This window comes from Cebus imitator, unplaced genomic scaffold (genome assembly GCF_001604975.1).
Source record: "Cebus imitator isolate Cc_AM_T3 unplaced genomic scaffold, Cebus_imitator-1.0 Scaffold384, whole genome shotgun sequence".
NCBI lineage: Eukaryota > Metazoa > Chordata > Mammalia > Primates > Cebidae > Cebus > Cebus imitator.
In genome coordinates, this window is record NW_016107699.1 from 1,163,340 (window position 1) to 1,171,884 (window position 8,545).

Genomic DNA, 8,545 nt, shown 5'->3' on the forward strand with positions numbered 1-8,545 from the left:
CACTGCAGAATCCAGCAACTCCTCACATTGAGTCATTCCTCGGGAAAAACAGGCTCCCTGCTCCCGAATATCTCCTCCTTGTGTTCCCCAGGCAGCAAGGGCCTGTAGAAACCACTTTTGTTTCATCACAGAACTCTTTTGAGCACCCTTATTCCCATTCACATGGGGTTAGCTTCACTTAACATCCCAGAGCAAGGCAGAAAATGCCCCTCTGGTGGAAATTCTCTAGTCCAAAGTCCCAGCAGTTGCCATTGGGAAGTGCTCACAGGCTTTTGCCATAAGCCCCAATGAACACAGAGGGCTGTGAAGTGGAGGGTCTGTTCCAACTAGCACCCCAGCTTCTACCCTATGTTCTGTGGGCTCAGGCAGTCTTACCAGTTCCCAGTTAACATTTCTCCAAGGGCAGATTTACATGCCTTCATTTTCATAGTACTAGGTAGGAGAAACACCCCCCCAGTCAGATATATAAATCAGACAGTATGTGGAACAACTCTCAATCAATTTAGTTTATTTTGCCAAGGGTAAGGACATGCCCATGGCACAGCCTCAGGGGTCTTGGTGACATGTGCCCAAGGTAGTTGAGCTGCAGCTTGGCTTTATGCATTTTAGGGGGACATAGGCATCAATCAATACATGTAAGATATGCATTTGTTTGGTCTGGAAAGGAGGCACAGCTCAAAGTGGGGGCCTCCAGGTGACAGGTAGATATAACAATTGTCATTTTGGTAACTGGCTGAGTTTATCTAAAGATCTGGATTCAACAGAAGGGCCTGTCTGGCTAAAGATAAGGATTGTGGAGAACAAGGTTCTTTTTTTTTTTTTTTTTTTTTTTTTTTTTTTTTTTTTTTTTTTTTTTTTGACATAGTCTCACTCTATCACCCAGGCTGGAGTGCAATGGTGTGATCTTGGCTCATTGCAACTTCTGTCTCCCAGGTTCAAGCTATTCTCCTGCCTCAGCCTCCCCAATAGCTGGGATTGCAGGCCACTACACTCAGCTAATTTTTGTATTTTTAGTAGAGACGGGGTTTCACCATGTTGGCCAGGCTGGTCTCGAACTCTTGACCTCATGTGATCTGCCTGCCTCGGCTTCCCAAAGTGCTGGGATTACAGGTGTGGGCCGCCATGCCAGGCTAAGACCAGGGTTCTTATTATGCAGATGAAGCCTCCAGGTAGCAGTCTTCAGTGAGAATAGATTGTAAATGTTTCCTATCAGACTTAAAGGGTCTGTTTTTTCAATCTTAAGGTCTCTGTTTCTTTTTCCTTTCTTTTCTCTCCTTTCCTTCCTTCCTTCCTTCCTTTCTTCTTCTTTCTTCCTTTTTCTTTCTTTTTTTTTTGAGATAGGCTCTCACTGTGCCACTCAGACTAGAGTGCAGTGGCACAATCTCAGCTCACTGCAGCCTTAACCTCCCAGGCTCAAGCGATCCTCCCACCTCAGCGTCCTTAGTAGCTGGGACTACAGGCATGCACCACCACAACTGGGTAATTTTTGCATTTCTTGTAGAGATGGGGTTTCACCATATTGCCCAGGCTGGTCTCAAACTCCTGATCTCCAGTAATATGCCCACCTGGGCCTCCCAAAGTGCTGGGATTATAGACATGAGCCACCGTGCCTGGCCTAGAATTTTATTTTTCGTTTACAGATACAATACCCATTTTCCTAAGACATTTCAGTAAAGGAGTCACAACTACTTTACATAAAACCTGTTTAAACATCTCAAAATTCATAATTCTCTCATCTCTCGCATTCTTATGTTCTGGTCCCAGGAACTTTTTTCTTCTCTACCCCCCAGACCATTTTACCTTTCCTGGTGAAAAAAGATTTGAGTTCCCAGCAGGAGACTCAGGCCCTTTGTGAATCTTTCTCTTAATTTGCCTCAGCGTTGCTCCAGGTAATGTCAGCTGTCTCACTGTCACCTGTGCCTTTTGATTCTTCTTAAATTTCTCCACTCTGGGGCAAATGCAGAAAATTGGTATGGGGCCCTTTAACACTGGGAGAGTGGCAGGAGCACCCTTAGGTCCACCCAATCTGTAGGGAACCAGCCCCACATCACACCCATGGGTACCCCGAGTTCAGTGGTGACAAAGGAATGAGAAAAAGACAGATTAAGAGAGAAAGTGGGACCAGGGGGCCATCACTCATTACTGGAGGAGATAGTGAAGGCCCTGAGCTCTGATCATCCACACTATTTATTGATTACAATCACTTTGATCTATAGGGTAGGGGCGGAGGGATGGTGGAGTGAATCAGTGAGCTGGAACTGGTGCGTCATTCTAAAGACTGAGAACAGTGGCGGTTTCAGGAGTTTCACAAAACGAGAACACGTGGTTGTCTTTAGCCTGTTGCCTGTGTGCAGCTGGGGGAATGCAGGCCTTACAGGGGCCCACAAGTCTGGCTACGTCACAGTGCTATGAAGGGGTTTTACGTCCTTGAGCACAACATTCATGGTAACAGAGCCGAGGTCGCCCGGCACCGGAACGTGAGGCATGCGAGGTCCTCCTCCTCAGGGGCCTCCTGCGGGCTTCCGCAGTTTGTGGTTCTTTGTTTGTATGTTACTCATGACCAATTTATGTAGGCATCTGTAAGTCCTTTCGCCTTTGCTGCTTTTCCCGACAAGGTTGTACTTTATAAAATTGTCAATATTGGGCTGTTTTGGATCCAAAACATGGCAACCTCATATAGTTAAGTGTACAGTTAGTCTCAAGGAAGGCTGTAACTGAATTGTGTTTGAACCTGCCTGAAAGGGCTTTGGCAACTGATTGGAGCGGTCTGCGTGGGGTTTGACAGCTGCAATTCAGCGAGTGTTCCAAGCACTCAATGGCTTTGAGAGGCAGACGTGATGATGACGTTCTCAGGGGTACAGGCGCTCTGTGCTCTAATGCCAACCTTACTAAGCCTAAGCAGCACTGGCGACAGGAACATGGGGACCCTCTTCCCTGGAAAGATACGCAGCCTTACTGTCCTTCTCTGAAGAGTTTTGTTAGCAAGACACAGCTGGGGCCAGGTGCGGTGGCTCACACCTGTAAACTTAGTAAGGTTGGGAGGCTGAGGTGGGTGGATTGCCTGATCTCAGGAGTTTGCGACCAGCCTGGACAATATGGTGAAATCCCATCTCTACTAAAAATATGAAAAATTAGCTGAGCATGGTGGCATGTGCCTGTAATCCCAGCTACTCAGGAGGCTGAGGCAGGAGAATTGCTTGAACCTGGGAGGTGGAGGCTGCAGTGAGCTGAGATCATGCCACTGCACTCCAGCCTGGCGACAGGGCAAGACTCCATCTCAAAAAAAAGAAAAGAAAAGAAAAGAAAAAAGGCACAGCTGGAAGAGTTCTGGGTGAGTAGACAACATTATGCTTCATGCCCTACAAAGCCATGGGTAACCTTTAAGTGTGTGATGTCACATGCTAGCACCTCCCCTGCGGGGGCACGCGGGGCAGCCAGGCTCTCTGTGACATGATTCCTGAGAGGTCAGCACCATTTAAAGGCACAGTGAGGAGAGTGGACCTCAGAAAGACCCAGGACAAGAAGTAGGACCCCTCAGCAGCTGCAGCACAGAACCACCCAGCCTGGTTCTCCAGCCGCCCTTCTGATATGGCTAGGAAAAAGGGAATATTTAGGCAGAAGAAAAAGAGTATGTTCCCTGTTAGGCAGGATTGACACAAATCTTGAGGCAATAACAACTTCAAGACTGGACTGGGGAGTCAGTAACCCTAGGTTATCCACCTCAGTAGCAGAGTGTCAATAAAGTCCCTGAGAAAAAGTATCAAATGCATTGCTTCAGAAAGAGTTTTTGCATTTTCAGTGTCTAAAAAAACCCCCACTAAAACTAAAAGTCTGAAAATTAAATGGGGTGTTTACTTTTTCTTTAATTTTTAAAAATATTTTAAGTTTTTAAATTATTATTATTTTGCCTGTTAGCTAGCTTTTTCAGTACTGAAAAAAAAAATTAGAGAGCATTAAATATTTGGGTGAAAAAATAGCTGAAGAAAACAATACTGTGAACAACCAGTGAGGGACTCCCCTGAGAAGAGCATGGAATAAGGGGAGAGCATTAGTTTGCCAGGGCCATGGTTACAAAGGCCCAGAGTGGGAGGCTTTCGCAGCAGACATTGACAGACTCACAGCTTTGGAGGCTGGAAGTCTAAGATAGGAGTGTTGGTAGGGTTCCTTCTGTTAAAAGGTAAACTTCAATTGTACTAAATTTAGCAGTTTACTTGCGTAAAGAATGACGCATGAATAGAGCAGCCCTCAGACTAAGCAGGTCAGGCAGCCCCACCCAGCAGTGTGATCAGAGAGCTTTTATAGGCCAAAGGAAGTAAGTAGAGAAATCACCTGATTGGCAGCAGCTAGGCATTTGCCTTATTTTGGCATGGTGTGATCCATTGGCTGCTTCTGATTGGCTGAAAAGTGGCTTTTTTTTTTTTTTCTCTTAACAAAAATGTATTCAAGTTAGGCCGTGTCCGTCTGCCTAGGAACTCTAAGTATGGAGACAGCCTTAGGCCAATGGCCGCCTACTGACGTAAGTCAACGCTTACTTCTGGGGGCTTCGAGGGAGAATCTGTCCCTGCTCTTTTCCCAGCATGTGGAGGTTTGCTGGCAATCTCTGATGTCCTGTGGCTTGTGGACGCATCAGCCCAGTCTCTGAATCTCTGCCTTCACCTTCACATGGTCTTCTTCCTGTGTGTGTGTTCTGTGTCCAAATTTCCCTTTTTATAAGGACGCCAGTCATATCCAATCAGACCCCCACCCTACTCAGCTATGACCTCACCCTAACTGTTAAATACAGTAAGAAGTTCTTCTTCAAAGGTTTAGCTTGTTCAAGTTTCCTTGCTCTTTGTTCCCTGCTTTCAAGGCCAGACGTCCTTACTCTGTATCTCCCTGCCCTGGTTTCAGTAAGCAGCTTCCCTGCCAGTCCTTAGCCATAAGGCCCACATTCCACTCACTCTACAAACTGCTCCTCCTGCCACCAACAGTTCCTCCCACCCAAACTGTCCTTCCCACCAGTGTAACCCCCTCTCTGCACCCTTCAAATCATCCAACCAGGACCAGTTTATATTGTGCGGTCCAGTTCCAGCCAATGGAGACAGGACACAGTAGTAGAAACCCACTGCGTCAGGAATCAAAACCTCTGCTTTCCTTTGTTTGTGCTGTTCTCACAATTGCTCCATCCACCAGATGCACCCGTCTCTAGAAGTAAATTTGCCTTGCTGAGAAAATTTATGTTCAAGTGCCCTTTCTTTTGTGGTACCAAAAATTTATTTCTAACATTAACTACTTCCATTGGCAATGACCCTGTTTCCAAACAAGATCATCTGAAGTACTAGGGGTCGGGACTTTGAGATATGAATTTGGAGGGCACAATTCAGCCTCCAACAAAGAGCGATGGTCACGATTCACGCCTAGGCCTCCGTGAGCCCAGAAACTCTGAGACAGGTCTCAGTTAATTTAGAAAGTTTATTTTGCCAAGGTTGAGGACACACCTGTGACACAGCCTCAGGAGGTCCTGACCACAAGTGCCCAAGGTGGTCAAGGCACAGCTTGGTTTTATACATTGAGGGAGACATGAGACATCAATCAATATATATAAGAAGTCCATTGGTTTGGTCTGGAAAGGTGGGACAACTTAGGTCACAGATAGGGGATACACAAACCATTACATTCTTTTGAGTTTCTGATTAGCCTCTCCATAGGAGGCAAATCAGATAGGCATCTATCTCCGTGAGCAGAGAAGTGACTTTGAATAGAATGGGAGGCAGGTTTGCCCTGAGCAGTTTCCAGCTTGAGTTTTCCTTAGCGATTTTGGGGGCCCAAGGTATTTCCTTTCACATCCCCCCAAGCACTCCTCCTGTGTCCACTTGTATTGTGGTTGTCCCCAGCAAAAAACAAAATGCATTAAAAGTAGACTCTCCAAAGCAAGAAAGGCCTCCAAAGGGGTATAGAAAATCTGATGGAGAATCACTGAAATTAAAAAATACCAGGTCCCAGGAGGTGTCCTGGCCTGGGTGTGAGAATGTGGGTTGTAGCCCTGGTTCTGACTATGCCGCTAGATAAATTTGAGCAAGTCAGCTACAGTATCCTGCTCTGTAGGGTGGAGGGGCTGGGCAGGCTGGCTGTGCCACCCCCACCTGCCGAATGCACCAACCATGGCTCAAAGAGGAAAAAGTGACCAAGATTACTCACTAGCTGAGCCGAACCAAGACGGGAGCTCAGGCAGATCTCTTCCTGCCTATTAGTTTATCCACTGGACCTACATCGCTCTGAGATTCCAAGTGCAGTTGCCCAAGCTCTGAGATTCTAAGCCCAGCCTCTTCAATGCTGCAGGCTTTACCTCTGACCTTTCCTCAAAACCTCTGACCCACTTTAAGATTGGCAAGTCACTCCATAATCTTTCCAGAAGTTCTGGTGGTGGATTGCCTCTGATTTCCTTGACTGGCATTTCTCAGCCCCAGAGAGCTCAGAACCACCCAGGGCGGGGCCATTGCTGGTGCTTAGTAGACTCTGGGTTTGCACGTCTCAGCAGATGGTTTTCCATGCCCTTTTCTTGACATCCCATGTCAAAGCCAAGTGTGGGCAATAAGGTAAGTTTGTGTAAAGTCAGACCCAGCGCATCCCTCTCAGCTCCAGGGGCACTTCTGCTTGAAAACAGGCAGCCACCACAGTTGATAAGTGCCCGGAAGGGAGGTGTCAGCCATCTCCTCTCTACTCCAACTCTTGCGGCCAGCAAGAATTTCCATAAGGGTTCTGCACAGCTGAAAACAGAAAAAGCCCTGAAATCTCCGCTATTTACCTTTCCGTTAACTTTCTGCTGTTTTCTGTACTCGCAAGAAGTGTGAGAGGTCCTTTTCCTTCCTCCCAGTGAGAACATCAGCAAATGGTGAACACAGATTGCTGGTTTAGCAGTAGCCAGAGGGAGGGAAAATGTAAGATATTAATGTTACTTTTTGATACAAGCACTGTGAGCATTTGAAGTAATAAACTCTCATTTGCAGGGCCGCACACCACAATACGTGCATATTATCGCTAACGAGCGCAGAACAGGCAATAACGGCTCACATAAACTGTCGGGATGGCCAGTAAGTAAGGAGCCTCTTGCCTTTAAAATGGACAGTGAAGAAAAGCATATTGTGTGTAGCCCACCCTGGGTGGACAGAGGTGCAGCAGATGTGTTCAAGACTCAGCTCATGTCCTCACTTTCATTTCTGGCGTAGCAGGAAGGCACGGCCCTATAAAGTGCTGGCAGGAGCAAAATCTATAAACACAACACCAGAGAAATCCAGAATTTTAGATCTGGAAAGAACTCTTGCACCCCTGAACCCCAGCTTGCCTAGTCCTCAACTTGCCATGGCTTGTTCAAGATCACCCAAGGTAAAGCAGCAAATGCCCACGGGAGTCTTCCAGTCTGAGGAAGTCACAGTTTGGGGTCTGCCACAGAGGACACTGGCCTGGAACTGGGGAGTACTCCATTTCTCCCTGGCTCTGCCACTGTGTGACCTTGGATACATCCTTACATCTCATGGGGTATCATGTTCCTCTGTAAACAGAAGTGGTGGCAATTCCTCATGGTGTTGCTGTGGGGATTACATGAGCTCATGTGGGTAGAACTTTGTAAATGTAAAAATGACATTAAATGAGACCCATCAAGCCATCCCGTGAATAAAGAATGCTATACCTTTAAAAGTGACATAGTTACAATGATTATTAAATCTCAGAAAGCCAGTTGCTACCCAAGTTTTTAAAAATCTCCATCTTCGCAGCAAAAATAATTGCCCTGGTGTCATAATAGCACCAGATATTTATTTACGCCATTCCTGGTTACCAAATGTCTTGAAATACAGCTGTCTATGTTGATGCTCACCGAAGAAACCAAGCAGTACCCGAGGCTCAGAGCAGCCAGCAACACCCCCAAAGTCACTGAGCAAATGGCAGGGCTGAACTTCCCATGCTCAGTGAGGACAAAGCCACAACGCCTCTGGAAAGAAGCTGCCTGGTTTGGGCAGCCTGACATCCCAAACGAGTTGCCCATTGTTGACAAAGACCCTTCAGGACCCAGGACCATTGCTGAGCTGTTTTAAAACATCACACGGAGGGTTCCCAAGGGTGGGGCTGAGCACCCAGCCTATAGAGCACCACCTCCCTGGGAGGCCCAGCACTCCCACAGTCTCTGGAGTGGGAGACGCTGCCCAGGGCACCAGGAGGTGAGCCCTGCGTAGCCGTGTGATGTCCCTGAACTTAGATCCTCCTTCCAGCTGTCAGCACTTCTTGTAAATCAGTGCAATGGCATGAACCCGAGTCCTTTCCAGTCCCTGATCCCAAATTCCAACAGGACCTGCAACAGGGTCTGGTGGTCTTGACGCAGGACGACAGCCAGGGCAGGGAAGACGTGGGAGCTCCTGGCTCAGAGTCCAGACTATTTTCCACGGCTGCATGTAGTACCCAGCTCAGACTCTGCCAGAAGCCCAGAAGTGAGGACCTGCCACAGCTGTGGCCTCTGCCCCTCCACGCGGCCCTTCTTTATAAATGACAGCTATTTCCACACCCTGTGTGGGAA